The sequence below is a fragment of the Salminus brasiliensis genome, chromosome 7 (assembly GCF_030463535.1).
Source record: "Salminus brasiliensis chromosome 7, fSalBra1.hap2, whole genome shotgun sequence".
NCBI classification, from domain to species: Eukaryota; Metazoa; Chordata; class Actinopteri; order Characiformes; family Bryconidae; genus Salminus; species Salminus brasiliensis.
Genome location: NC_132884.1, coordinates 13,001,029 through 13,016,209, shown reverse-complemented (window position 1 = coordinate 13,016,209; position 15,181 = coordinate 13,001,029).

Here is a 15,181-nt window from a genome sequence, read left to right as displayed (position 1 = left end):
ATGGTCTCATAAACCTAAATATGCCTCAATGATCCATGGCTGTACTGATACTCAACCAAGCTCCAAACCCTAAAGGTCTCACATGCCTAAACCTATTTCCATCACCTAAGACTGTACTAACCCTAACACTACCTGCAAATCCTAAAGCTATCATGACCCTTACCTTAGCTTCAAACTCTAAGGCTAGCCCAGCCATAACCCTAGATACAACTCTTAAACTAATATTAAACCTAACCCTAGCTCCAAAGTCTGAAGCTTTCACATCTCTAACCATAGCTCCTAACCATAAAGCTCTTTCAATCCTATCCAAGTGAAAAAAGTCAACTCAAGAATACTAATTTCAATGGTGCTACAGAGCACTATAGTGTCATTTTCGACAAACTAATGATTATTGCGCTCAAAAAGTAGTAAGAAGCTACAGCTATTTGTGGAGTTATAATACTCTAATTTGCCAGAAAATGTGCAAAATTGTAACTTTGAGTTAAGTGTGCTTAACTGTACTAAACTGAAGTATGCTTAAGTAGACTTTAAAAATACTTCTGCATATATCTGTAAACAAACATTCTATACATTGTGAATTGAAATTAAATCAAAATGTAATATGCATTACAAATGCTTTTACTATTATACACTGATTAGACTTAAAATATAAAAAAACATACACTGAATACGTCTTTATTAAAACTCCCAATCCAGTATCCAGTCTTGGATTTAGTTTCCACAAGAAATCACATGACATATCAACAACTACAATGTTTATAAACACAGTTAGCCTAATTCTGATTTGTCTATCACTTCAGGATTCAGCCAAGTTCTTGCCACATTAAAAAACACAGAAAATGGCAAATGGCTTTTAAATTTTGAACACTGAAACCAACCACCTTCAATTTTACACAGAATATATTGTGAAAAGTTTGGGGAAGGTAGTTTGGGGCGTGATTCACAATGATGGTGAGTAAAAGGGAGTAGACAAAGCCAATATGCAAATAGGAGGCCTCAAGAACCAATGAGAAAAATGTGAATTTTACTCAAATATGTGGTATTCCCCACACAAACCCATTGAATAGCACTCACTCAATATGGCTGACACAGTTAGTGGAATTGTGAAGAAATATCAAAATGGAAGAAATGATGATATACATTTGCTAGTATAAATACTACATACTTAGACAAATATCAGTATGTTTTAAATACATTTAATTGCAGTTTTTGTTAACTATGGTAACCCTATATTTAACCCTCCAGCCCAAATACTAATCTTAAACCTAGCTTCAAACCCTTAGGGTCTCATAAACCTTAGAACAGATCTATACTCCAAAGCTATACTGACCCTTATCCTAGCTCCAAACCCAAAAGCTCCCTCAACACTAACCTCACCTCAATCCCTTAATGCTGTACAATTCCTAGTTCTAAATAAAAATCATGCAACTTCTTAAACCTTACATTTAGCTCCAATCCCTTATCCTCTCCAAACCCCAATCCTAGATATAACCCTTAAGCCTTTTCTAACCATGTAAATAGTCTTAAACTCTAAGGCTCTCCCCACTCTAACCCTGAATCCATACTTTTCACCCCTACAAACACTTACCCTAACTCCAAACCCTAAGACTCTTCTTAACCCAACCCTAGATCTAACACTTAAGCCTATTCTGAACCTAAGTCTAGCTCCACACCATATGGTCTCATAAACCTAAATATGCCTCAATGATCCATGGCTGTACTGATACTCAACCAAGCTCCAAACCCTAAAGGTCTCACATGCCTAAACCTATTTCCATCACCTAAGACTGTACTAACCCTAACACTACCTGCAAATCCTAAAGCTATCATGACCCTTACCTTAGCTTCAAACTCTAAGGCTAGCCCAGCCATAACCCTAGATACAACTCTTAAACTAATATTAAACCTAACCCTAGCTCCAAAGTCTGAAGCTTTCACATCTCTAACCATAGCTCCTAACCATAAAGCTCTTTCAATCCTATCCAAGTGAAAAAAGTCAACTCAAGAATACTAATTTCAATGGTGCTACAGAGCACTATAGTGTCATTTTTGACAAACTAATGATTATTGCGCTCAAAAAGTAGTAAGAAGCTACAGCTATTTGTGGAGTTATAATACTCTAATTTGCCAGAAAATGTGCAAAATTGTAACTTTGAGTTAAGTGTGCTTAACTGTACTAAACTGAAGTATGCTTAAGTAGACTTTAAAAATACTTCTGCATATATCTGTAAACAAACATTCTACATATTGTGAACTGAAATTAAATCAAAATGTAATATGCATTACAAATGCTTTTACTATTATACACTGATTAGACTTAAAATATAAAAAAACATACACTGAATACATCTTTATTAAAACTCCCAAACCAGTATCCAGTCTTGGATTTAGTTTCCACAAGAAATCACATGACATATCAACAACTACAATGTTTATAAACACAGTTAGCCTAATTCTGATTTATCTATCACTTTAGGATTCAGCCAAGTTCTTGCCACATTAAAAAACACAGAAAATGGCAACTGGCTTTTAAATTTTGAACACTGAAACCAACCACCTACAATTTTACACAGAATATATTGTGAAAATTTTGGGGAAGGTAGTTTGGGGCGTGATTCACAATGATGGTGAGTAAAAGGGAGTAGACAAAGCCAATATGCAAATAGGAGGCCTCAAGAACCAATGAGAAAAATGTGAATTTTACTCAAATATGTGGTATTCCCCACACAAACCCATTGAATAGCACTCACCCAATATGGCTGACACAGTTAGTGGAATTGTTAAGAAATATCAAAATGGAAGAAATGATGACATACATTTGCTAGTATAAATACTACATACTTAGACAAATATCAGTATGTTTTAAATACATTTAATTGCAGTTTTTGTTAACTATGGTAACCCTATATTTAACCCTCCAGCCCAAATACTAATCCTAAACCTAGCTTCAAACCCTTAGGGTCTCATAAACATTAGAACAGATCTATACTCCAAAGCTATACTGACCCTTATCCTAGCTCCAAACCCAAAAGCTCCCTCAACACTAACCTCACCTCAATCCCTTAATGCTGTACAAATCCTAGTTCTAGATAAAAATCATGCAACTTCTTAAACCTTACATTTAGCTCCAATCCCTTATCCTCTCCAAACCCCAATCCTAGATATAACCCTTAAGCCTTTTCTAACCATGTAAATAGTCTTAAACTCTAAGGCTCTCCCCACTCTAACCCTGAATCCATACTTTTCACCCCTACAAACACTTACCCTAACTCCAAACCCTAAGACTCTTCTTAACCCAACCCTAGATCTAACACTTAAGCCTATTCTGAACCTAAGTCTAGCTCCACACCATATGGTCTCACAAACCTAAATATGCCTCAATGATCCATGGCTGTACTGATACTAAACCAAGCTCCAAACCCTAAAGGTCTCACATGCCTAAACCTATTTCCATCACCTAAGACTGTACTAACCCTAACACTATCTGCAAATCCTAAAGCTATCATGACCCTTACCTTAGCTCCAAACTCTAAGGCAAGCCCAGCCATAACCCTAGATACAACTCTTAAACTAATATTAAACCTAACCCTAGCTCCAAAGTCTGAAGCTTTCACATCTCTAACCATAGCTCCTAACCATAAAGCTCTTTCAATCCTATCCAAGTGAAAAAAGTCAACTCAAGAATACTAATTTCAATGGTGCTACAGAGCACAATAGTGTCATTTTTGACAAACTAATGATTATTGCGCTCAAAAAGTACTAAGAAGCTACAGCTATTTGTGGAGTTATAATACTCTAATTGCCAGAAATTGTGCAAAATTATAACTTTGAGTTAAGTGTGCTTAACTGTACTAAACTGAAGTATACTTAAGTAGACTTTAAAAATACTTCTGCATTTATCTGGAAACAAACATTCTACACATTGTGAACTGAAATGAAATCAAAATGTAATATGCATTACAAATGCTTTTACTATTATACACTGATTAGACTTAAAATATAAAAAAACATACACTGAATACGTCTTTATTAAAACTTCCAATCCAGTATCCAGTCTTGGATTTAGTTTCCTCAAGAAATCACATGACATATCAACAACTACAATGTTTATAAACACAGTTAGCCTAATTCTGATTTATCTATCACTTTAGGATTCAGCCAAGTTCTTGCCACATTAAAAAACACAGAAAATGGCAAATGGCTTTTAAATTTTGAACACTGAAACCAACCACCTTCAATTTTACACAGAATATATTGTGAAAAGTTTGGGGAAGGTAGTTTGGGGCGTGATTCACAATGATGGTGAGTAAAAGGGAGTAGACAAAGCCAATATGCAAATAGGAGGCCTCAAGAACCAATGAGAAAAATGTGAATTTTACTCAAATATGTGGTATTCCCCACACAAACCCATTGAATAGCACTCACTCAATATGGCTGACACAGTTAGTGGAATTGTGAAGAAATATCAAAATGGAAGAAATGATGATATACATTTGCTAGTATAAATACTACATACTTAGACAAATATCAGTATGTTTTAAATACATTTAATTGCAGTTTTTGTTAACTATGGTAACCCTATATTTAACCCTCCAGCCCAAATACTAATCTTAAACCTAGCTTCAAACCCTTAGGGTCTCATAAACCTTAGAACAGATCTATACTCCAAAGCTATACTGACCCTTATCCTAGCTCCAAACCCAAAAGCTCCCTCAACACTAACCTCACCTCAATCCCTTAATGCTGTACAATTCCTAGTTCTAAATAAAAATCATGCAACTTCTTAAACCTTACATTTAGCTCCAATCCCTTATCCTCTCCAAACCCCAATCCTAGATATAACCCTTAAGCCTTTTCTAACCATGTAAATAGTCTTAAACTCTAAGGCTCTCCCCACTCTAACCCTGAATCCATACTTTTCACCCCTACAAACACTTACCCTAACTCCAAACCCTAAGACTCTTCTTAACCCAACCCTAGATCTAACACTTAAGCCTATTCTGAACCTAAGTCTAGCTCCACACCATATGGTCTCATAAACCTAAATATGCCTCAATGATCCATGGCTGTACTGATACTCAACCAAGCTCCAAACCCTAAAGGTCTCACATGCCTAAACCTATTTCCATCACCTAAGACTGTACTAACCCTAACACTACCTGCAAATCCTAAAGCTATCATGACCCTTACCTTAGCTTCAAACTCTAAGGCTAGCCCAGCCATAACCCTAGATACAACTCTTAAACTAATATTAAACCTAACCCTAGCTCCAAAGTCTGAAGCTTTCACATCTCTAACCATAGCTCCTAACCATAAAGCTCTTTCAATCCTATCCAAGTGAAAAAAGTCAACTCAAGAATACTAATTTCAATGGTGCTACAGAGCACTATAGTGTCATTTTTGACAAACTAATGATTATTGCGCTCAAAAAGTAGTAAGAAGCTACAGCTATTTGTGGAGTTATAATACTCTAATTTGCCAGAAAATGTGCAAAATTGTAACTTTGAGTTAAGTGTGCTTAACTGTACTAAACTGAAGTATGCTTAAGTAGACTTTAAAAATACTTCTGCATATATCTGTAAACAAACATTCTACATATTGTGAACTGAAATGAAATCAAAATGTAATATGCATTACAAATGCTTTTACTATTATACACTGATTAGACTTAAAATATAAAAAAACATACACTGAATACGTCTTTATTAAAACTCCCAATCCAGTACCCAGTCTTGGATTTAGTTTCCACAAGAAATCACATGACATATCAACAACTACAATGTTTATAAACACAGTTAGCCTAATTCTGATTTATCTATCACTTTAGGATTCAGCCAAGTTCTTGCCACATTAAAAAACACAGAAAATGGCAAATGGCTTTTAAATTTTGAACACTGAAACCAACCACCTTCAATTTTACACAGAATATATTGTGAAAAGTTTGGGGAAGGTAGTTTGGGGCGTGATTCACAATGATGGTGAGTAAAAGGGAGTAGACAAAGCCAATATGCAAATAGGAGGCCTCAAGAACCAATGAGAAAAATGTGAATTTTACTCAAATTTGTGGTATTCCCCACACAAACCCATTGAATAGCACTCACCCAATATGGCTGACACAGTTAGTGGAATTGTGAAGAAATATCAAAATGGAAGAAATGATGATATACATTTGCTAGTATAAATACTACATACTTAGACAAATATCAGTATGTTTTAAATACATTTAATTGCAGTTTTTGTTAACTATGGTAACCCTATATTTAACCCTCCAGCCCAAATACTAATCTTAAACCTAGCTTCAAACCCTTAGGGTCTCATAAACCTTAGAACAGATCTATACTCCAAAGCTATACTGACCCTTATCCTAGCTCCAAACCCAAAAGCTCCCTCAACACTAACCTCACCTCAATCCCTTAATGCTGTACAATTCCTAGTTCTAGATAAAAATCATGCAACTTCTTAAACCTTACATTTAGCTCCAATCCCTTATCCTCTCCAAACCCCAATCCTAGATATAACCCTTAAGCCTTTTCTAACCATGTAAATAGTCTTAAACTCTAAGGCTCTCCCCACTCTAACCCTGAATCCATACTTTTCACCCCTACAAACACTTACCCTAACTCCAAACCCTAAGACTCTTCTTAACCCAACCCTAGATCTAACACTTAAGCCTATTGTGAACCTAAGTCTAGCTCCACACCATATGGTCTCATAAACCTAAATATGCCTCAATGATCCATGGCTGTACTGATACTCAACCAAGCTCCAAACCCTAAAGGTCTCACATGCCTAAACCTATTTCCATCACCTAAGACTGTACTAACCCTAACACTACCTGCAAATCCTAAAGCTATCATGACCCTTACCTTAGCTTCAAACTCTAAGGCTAGCCCAGCCATAACCCTAGATACAACTCTTAAACTAATATTAAACCTAACCCTAGCTCCAAAGTCTGAAGCTTTCACATCTCTAACCATAGCTCCTAACCATAAAGCTCTTTCAATCCTATCCAAGTGAAAAAAGTCAACTCAAGAATACTAATTTCAATGGTGCTACAGAGCACTATAGTGTCATTTTCGACAAACTAATGATTATTGCGCTCAAAAAGTAGTAAGAAGCTACAGCTATTTGTGGAGTTATAATACTCTAATTTGCCAGAAAATGTGCAAAATTGTAACTTTGAGTTAAGTGTGCTTAACTGTACTAAACTGAAGTATGCTTAAGTAGACTTTAAAAATACTTCTGCATATATCTGTAAACAAACATTCTATACATTGTGAATTGAAATTAAATCAAAATGTAATATGCATTACAAATGCTTTTACTATTATACACTGATTAGACTTAAAATATAAAAAAACATACACTGAATACGTCTTTATTAAAACTCCCAATCCAGTATCCAGTCTTGGATTTAGTTTCCACAAGAAATCACATGACATATCAACAACTACAATGTTTATAAACACAGTTAGCCTAATTCTGATTTGTCTATCACTTCAGGATTCAGCCAAGTTCTTGCCACATTAAAAAACACAGAAAATGGCAAATGGCTTTTAAATTTTGAACACTGAAACCAACCACCTTCAATTTTACACAGAATATATTGTGAAAAGTTTGGGGAAGGTAGTTTGGGGCGTGATTCACAATGATGGTGAGTAAAAGGGAGTAGACAAAGCCAATATGCAAATAGGAGGCCTCAAGAACCAATGAGAAAAATGTGAATTTTACTCAAATATGTGGTATTCCCCACACAAACCCATTGAATAGCACTCACTCAATATGGCTGACACAGTTAGTGGAATTGTGAAGAAATATCAAAATGGAAGAAATGATGATATACATTTGCTAGTATAAATACTACATACTTAGACAAATATCAGTATGTTTTAAATACATTTAATTGCAGTTTTTGTTAACTATGGTAACCCTATATTTAACCCTCCAGCCCAAATACTAATCTTAAACCTAGCTTCAAACCCTTAGGGTCTCATAAACCTTAGAACAGATCTATACTCCAAAGCTATACTGACCCTTATCCTAGCTCCAAACCCAAAAGCTCCCTCAACACTAACCTCACCTCAATCCCTTAATGCTGTACAATTCCTAGTTCTAAATAAAAATCATGCAACTTCTTAAACCTTACATTTAGCTCCAATCCCTTATCCTCTCCAAACCCCAATCCTAGATATAACCCTTAAGCCTTTTCTAACCATGTAAATAGTCTTAAACTCTAAGGCTCTCCCCACTCTAACCCTGAATCCATACTTTTCACCCCTACAAACACTTACCCTAACTCCAAACCCTAAGACTCTTCTTAACCCAACCCTAGATCTAACACTTAAGCCTATTCTGAACCTAAGTCTAGCTCCACACCATATGGTCTCATAAACCTAAATATGCCTCAATGATCCATGGCTGTACTGATACTCAACCAAGCTCCAAACCCTAAAGGTCTCACATGCCTAAACCTATTTCCATCACCTAAGACTGTACTAACCCTAACACTACCTGCAAATCCTAAAGCTATCATGACCCTTACCTTAGCTTCAAACTCTAAGGCTAGCCCAGCCATAACCCTAGATACAACTCTTAAACTAATATTAAACCTAACCCTAGCTCCAAAGTCTGAAGCTTTCACATCTCTAACCATAGCTCCTAACCATAAAGCTCTTTCAATCCTATCCAAGTGAAAAAAGTCAACTCAAGAATACTAATTTCAATGGTGCTACAGAGCACTATAGTGTCATTTTTGACAAACTAATGATTATTGCGCTCAAAAAGTAGTAAGAAGCTACAGCTATTTGTGGAGTTATAATACTCTAATTTGCCAGAAAATGTGCAAAATTGTAACTTTGAGTTAAGTGTGCTTAACTGTACTAAACTGAAGTATGCTTAAGTAGACTTTAAAAATACTTCTGCATATATCTGTAAACAAACATTCTACATATTGTGAACTGAAATTAAATCAAAATGTAATATGCATTACAAATGCTTTTACTATTATACACTGATTAGACTTAAAATATAAAAAAACATACACTGAATACATCTTTATTAAAACTCCCAAACCAGTATCCAGTCTTGGATTTAGTTTCCACAAGAAATCACATGACATATCAACAACTACAATGTTTATAAACACAGTTAGCCTAATTCTGATTTATCTATCACTTTAGGATTCAGCCAAGTTCTTGCCACATTAAAAAACACAGAAAATGGCAACTGGCTTTTAAATTTTGAACACTGAAACCAACCACCTTCAATTTTACACAGAATATATTGTGAAAAGTTTGGGGAAGGTAGTTTGGGGCGTGATTCACAATGATGGTGAGTAAAAGGGAGTAGACAAAGCCAATATGCAAATAGGAGGCCTCAAGAACCAATGAGAAAAATGTGAATTTTACTCAAATATGTGGTATTCCCCACACAAACCCATTGAATAGCACTCACCCAATATGGCTGACACAGTTAGTGGAATTGTTAAGAAATATCAAAATGGAAGAAATGATGACATACATTTGCTAGTATAAATACTACATACTTAGACAAATATCAGTATGTTTTAAATACATTTAATTGCAGTTTTTGTTAACTATGGTAACCCTATATTTAACCCTCCAGCCCAAATACTAATCCTAAACCTAGCTTCAAACCCTTAGGGTCTCATAAACATTAGAACAGATCTATACTCCAAAGCTATACTGACCCTTATCCTAGCTCCAAACCCAAAAGCTCCCTCAACACTAACCTCACCTCAATCCCTTAATGCTGTACAAATCCTAGTTCTAGATAAAAATCATGCAACTTCTTAAACCTTACATTTAGCTCCAATCCCTTATCCTCTCCAAACCCCAATCCTAGATATAACCCTTAAGCCTTTTCTAACCATGTAAATAGTCTTAAACTCTAAGGCTCTCCCCACTCTAACCCTGAATCCATACTTTTCACCCCTACAAACACTTACCCTAACTCCAAACCCTAAGACTCTTCTTAACCCAACCCTAGATCTAACACTTAAGCCTATTCTGAACCTAAGTCTAGCTCCACACCATATGGTCTCACAAACCTAAATATGCCTCAATGATCCATGGCTGTACTGATACTAAACCAAGCTCCAAACCCTAAAGGTCTCACATGCCTAAACCTATTTCCATCACCTAAGACTGTACTAACCCTAACACTATCTGCAAATCCTAAAGCTATCATGACCCTTACCTTAGCTCCAAACTCTAAGGCAAGCCCAGCCATAACCCTAGATACAACTCTTAAACTAATATTAAACCTAACCCTAGCTCCAAAGTCTGAAGCTTTCACATCTCTAACCATAGCTCCTAACCATAAAGCTCTTTCAATCCTATCCAAGTGAAAAAAGTCAACTCAAGAATACTAATTTCAATGGTGCTACAGAGCACAATAGTGTCATTTTTGACAAACTAATGATTATTGCGCTCAAAAAGTACTAAGAAGCTACAGCTATTTGTGGAGTTATAATACTCTAATTGCCAGAAATTGTGCAAAATTATAACTTTGAGTTAAGTGTGCTTAACTGTACTAAACTGAAGTATACTTAAGTAGACTTTAAAAATACTTCTGCATTTATCTGGAAACAAACATTCTACACATTGTGAACTGAAATGAAATCAAAATGTAATATGCATTACAAATGCTTTTACTATTATACACTGATTAGACTTAAAATATAAAAAAACATACACTGAATACGTCTTTATTAAAACTTCCAATCCAGTATCCAGTCTTGGATTTAGTTTCCTCAAGAAATCACATGACATATCAACAACTACAATGTTTATAAACACAGTTAGCCTAATTCTGATTTATCTATCACTTTAGGATTCAGCCAAGTTCTTGCCACATTAAAAAACACAGAAAATGGCAAATGGCTTTTAAATTTTGAACACTGAAACCAACCACCTTCAATTTTACACAGAATATATTGTGAAAAGTTTGGGGAAGGTAGTTTGGGGCGTGATTCACAATGATGGTGAGTAAAAGGGAGTAGACAAAGCCAATATGCAAATAGGAGGCCTCAAGAACCAATGAGAAAAATGTGAATTTTACTCAAATTTGTGGTATTCCCCACACAAACCCATTGAATAGCACTCACCCAATATGGCTGACACAGTTAGTGGAATTGTGAAGAAATATCAAAATGGAAGAAATGATGATATACATTTGCTAGTATAAATACTACATACTTAGACAAATATCAGTATGTTTTAAATACATTTAATTGCAGTTTTTGTTAACTATGGTAACCCTATATTTAACCCTCCAGCCCAAATACTAATCTTAAACCTAGCTTCAAACCCTTAGGGTCTCATAAACCTTAGAACAGATCTATACTCCAAAGCTATACTGACCCTTATCCTAGCTCCAAACCCAAAAGCTCCCTCAACACTAACCTCACCTCAATCCCTTAATGCTGTACAATTCCTAGTTCTAGATAAAAATCATGCAACTTCTTAAACCTTACATTTAGCTCCAATCCCTTATCCTCTCCAAACCCCAATCCTAGATATAACCCTTAAGCCTTTTCTAACCATGTAAATAGTCTTAAACTCTAAGGCTCTCCCCACTCTAACCCTGAATCCATACTTTTCACCCCTACAAACACTTACCCTAACTCCAAACCCTAAGACTCTTCTTAACCCAACCCTAGATCTAACACTTAAGCCTATTGTGAACCTAAGTCTAGCTCCACACCATATGGTCTCATAAACCTAAATATGCCTCAATGATCCATGGCTGTACTGATACTCAACCAAGCTCCAAACCCTAAAGGTCTCACATGCCTAAACCTATTTCCATCACCTAAGACTGTACTAACCCTAACACTACCTGCAAATCCTAAAGCTATCATGACCCTTACCTTAGCTTCAAACTCTAAGGCTAGCCCAGCCATAACCCTAGATACAACTCTTAAACTAATATTAAACCTAACCCTAGCTCCAAAGTCTGAAGCTTTCACATCTCTAACCATAGCTCCTAACCATAAAGCTCTTTCAATCCTATCCAAGTGAAAAAAGTCAACTCAAGAATACTAATTTCAATGGTGCTACAGAGCACTATAGTGTCATTTTCGACAAACTAATGATTATTGCGCTCAAAAAGTAGTAAGAAGCTACAGCTATTTGTGGAGTTATAATACTCTAATTTGCCAGAAAATGTGCAAAATTGTAACTTTGAGTTAAGTGTGCTTAACTGTACTAAACTGAAGTATGCTTAAGTAGACTTTAAAAATACTTCTGCATATATCTGTAAACAAACATTCTATACATTGTGAATTGAAATTAAGTCAAAATGTAATATGCATTACAAATGCTTTTACTATTATACACTGATTAGACTTAAAATATAAAAAAACATACACTGAATACGTCTTTATTAAAACTCCCAATCCAGTATCCAGTCTTGGATTTAGTTTCCACAAGAAATCACATGACATATCAACAACTACAATGTTTATAAACACAGTTAGCCTAATTCTGATTTATCTATCACTTCAGGATTCAGCCAAGTTCTTGCCACATTAAAAAACACAGAAAATGGCAAATGGCTTTTAAATTTTGAACACTGAAACCAACCACCTTCAATTTTACACAGAATATATTGTGAAAAGTTTGGGGAAGGTAGTTTGGGGCGTGATTCACAATGATGGTGAGTAAAAGGGAGTAGACAAAGCCAATATGCAAATAGGAGGCCTCAAGAACCAATGAGAAAAATGTGAATTTTACTCAAATATGTGGTATTCCCCACACAAACCCATTGAATAGCACTCACTCAATATGGCTGACACAGTTAGTGGAATTGTGAAGAAATATCAAAATGGAAGAAATGATGATATACATTTGCTAGTATAAATACTACATACTTAGACAAATATCAGTATGTTTTAAATACATTTAATTGCAGTTTTTGTTAACTATGGTAACCCTATATTTAACCCTCCAGCCCAAATACTAATCTTAAACCTAGCTTCAAACCCTTAGGGTCTCATAAACCTTAGAACAGATCTATACTCCAAAGCTATACTGACCCTTATCCTAGCTCCAAACCCAAAAGCTCCCTCAACACTAACCTCACCTCAATCCCTTAATGCTGTACAATTCCTAGTTCTAAATAAAAATCATGCAACTTCTTAAACCTTACATTTAGCTCCAATCCCTTATCCTCTCCAAACCCCAATCCTAGATATAACCCTTAAGCCTTTTCTAACCATGTAAATAGTCTTAAACTCTAAGGCTCTCCCCACTCTAACCCTGAATCCATACTTTTCACCCCTACAAACACTTACCCTAACTCCAAACCCTAAGACTCTTCTTAACCCAACCCTAGATCTAACACTTAAGCCTATTCTGAACCTAAGTCTAGCTCCACACCATATGGTCTCATAAACCTAAATATGCCTCAATGATCCATGGCTGTACTGATACTCAACCAAGCTCCAAACCCTAAAGGTCTCACATGCCTAAACCTATTTCCATCACCTAAGACTGTACTAACCCTAACACTACCTGCAAATCCTAAAGCTATCATGACCCTTACCTTAGCTTCAAACTCTAAGGCTAGCCCAGCCATAACCCTAGATACAACTCTTAAACTAATATTAAACCTAACCCTAGCTCCAAAGTCTGAAGCTTTCACATCTCTAACCATAGCTCCTAACCATAAAGCTCTTTCAATCCTATCCAAGTGAAAAAAGTCAACTCAAGAATACTAATTTCAATGGTGCTACAGAGCACTATAGTGTCATTTTTGACAAACTAATGATTATTGCGCTCAAAAAGTAGTAAGAAGCTACAGCTATTTGTGGAGTTATAATACTCTAATTTGCCAGAAAATGTGCAAAATTGTAACTTTGAGTTAAGTGTGCTTAACTGTACTAAACTGAAGTATGCTTAAGTAGACTTTAAAAATACTTCTGCATATATCTGTAAACAAACATTCTACATATTGTGAACTGAAATGAAATCAAAATGTAATATGCATTACAAATGCTTTTACTATTATACACTGATTAGACTTAAAATATAAAAAAACATACACTGAATACGTCTTTATTAAAACTCCCAATCCAGTATCCAGTCTTGGATTTAGTTTCCACAAGAAATCACATGACATATCAACAACTACAATGTTTATAAACACAGTTAGCCTAATTCTGATTTATCTATCACTTTAGGATTCAGCCAAGTTCTTGCCACATTAAAAAACACAGAAAATGGCAAATGGCTTTTAAATTTTGAACACTGAAACCAACCACCTTCAATTTTACACAGAATATATTGTGAAAAGTTTGGGGAAGGTAGTTTGGGGCGTGATTCACAATGATGGTGAGTAAAAGGGAGTAGACAAAGCCAATATGCAAATAGGAGGCCTCAAGAACCAATGAGAAAAATGTGAATTTTACTCAAATTTGTGGTATTCCCCACACAAACCCATTGAATAGCACTCACCCAATATGGCTGACACAGTTAGTGGAATTGTGAAGAAATATCAAAATGGAAGAAATGATGATATACATTTGCTAGTATAAATACTACATACTTAGACAAATATCAGTATGTTTTAAATACATTTAATTGCAGTTTTTGTTAACTATGGTAACCCTATATTTAACCCTCCAGCCCAAATACTAATCTTAAACCTAGCTTCAAACCCTTAGGGTCTCATAAACCTTAGAACAGATCTATACTCCAAAGCTATACTGACCCTTATCCTAGCTCCAAACCCAAAAGCTCCCTCAACACTAACCTCACCTCAATCCCTTAATGCTGTACAATTCCTAGTTCTAGATAAAAATCATGCAACTTCTTAAACCTTACATTTAGCTCCAATCCCTTATCCTCTCCAAACCCCAATCCTAGATATAACCCTTAAGCCTTTTCTAACCATGTAAATAGTCTTAAACTCTAAGGCTCTCCCCACTCTAACCCTGAATCCATACTTTTCACCCCTACAAACACTTACCCTAACTCCAAACCCTAAGACTCTTCTTAACCCAACCCTAGATCTAACACTTAAGCCTATTCTGAACCTAAGTCTAGCTCCACACCATATGGTCTCATAAACCTAAATATGCCTCAATGATCCATGGCTGTACTGATACTCAACCAAGCTCCAAACCCTAAAGGTCTCACATGCCTAAACCTATTTC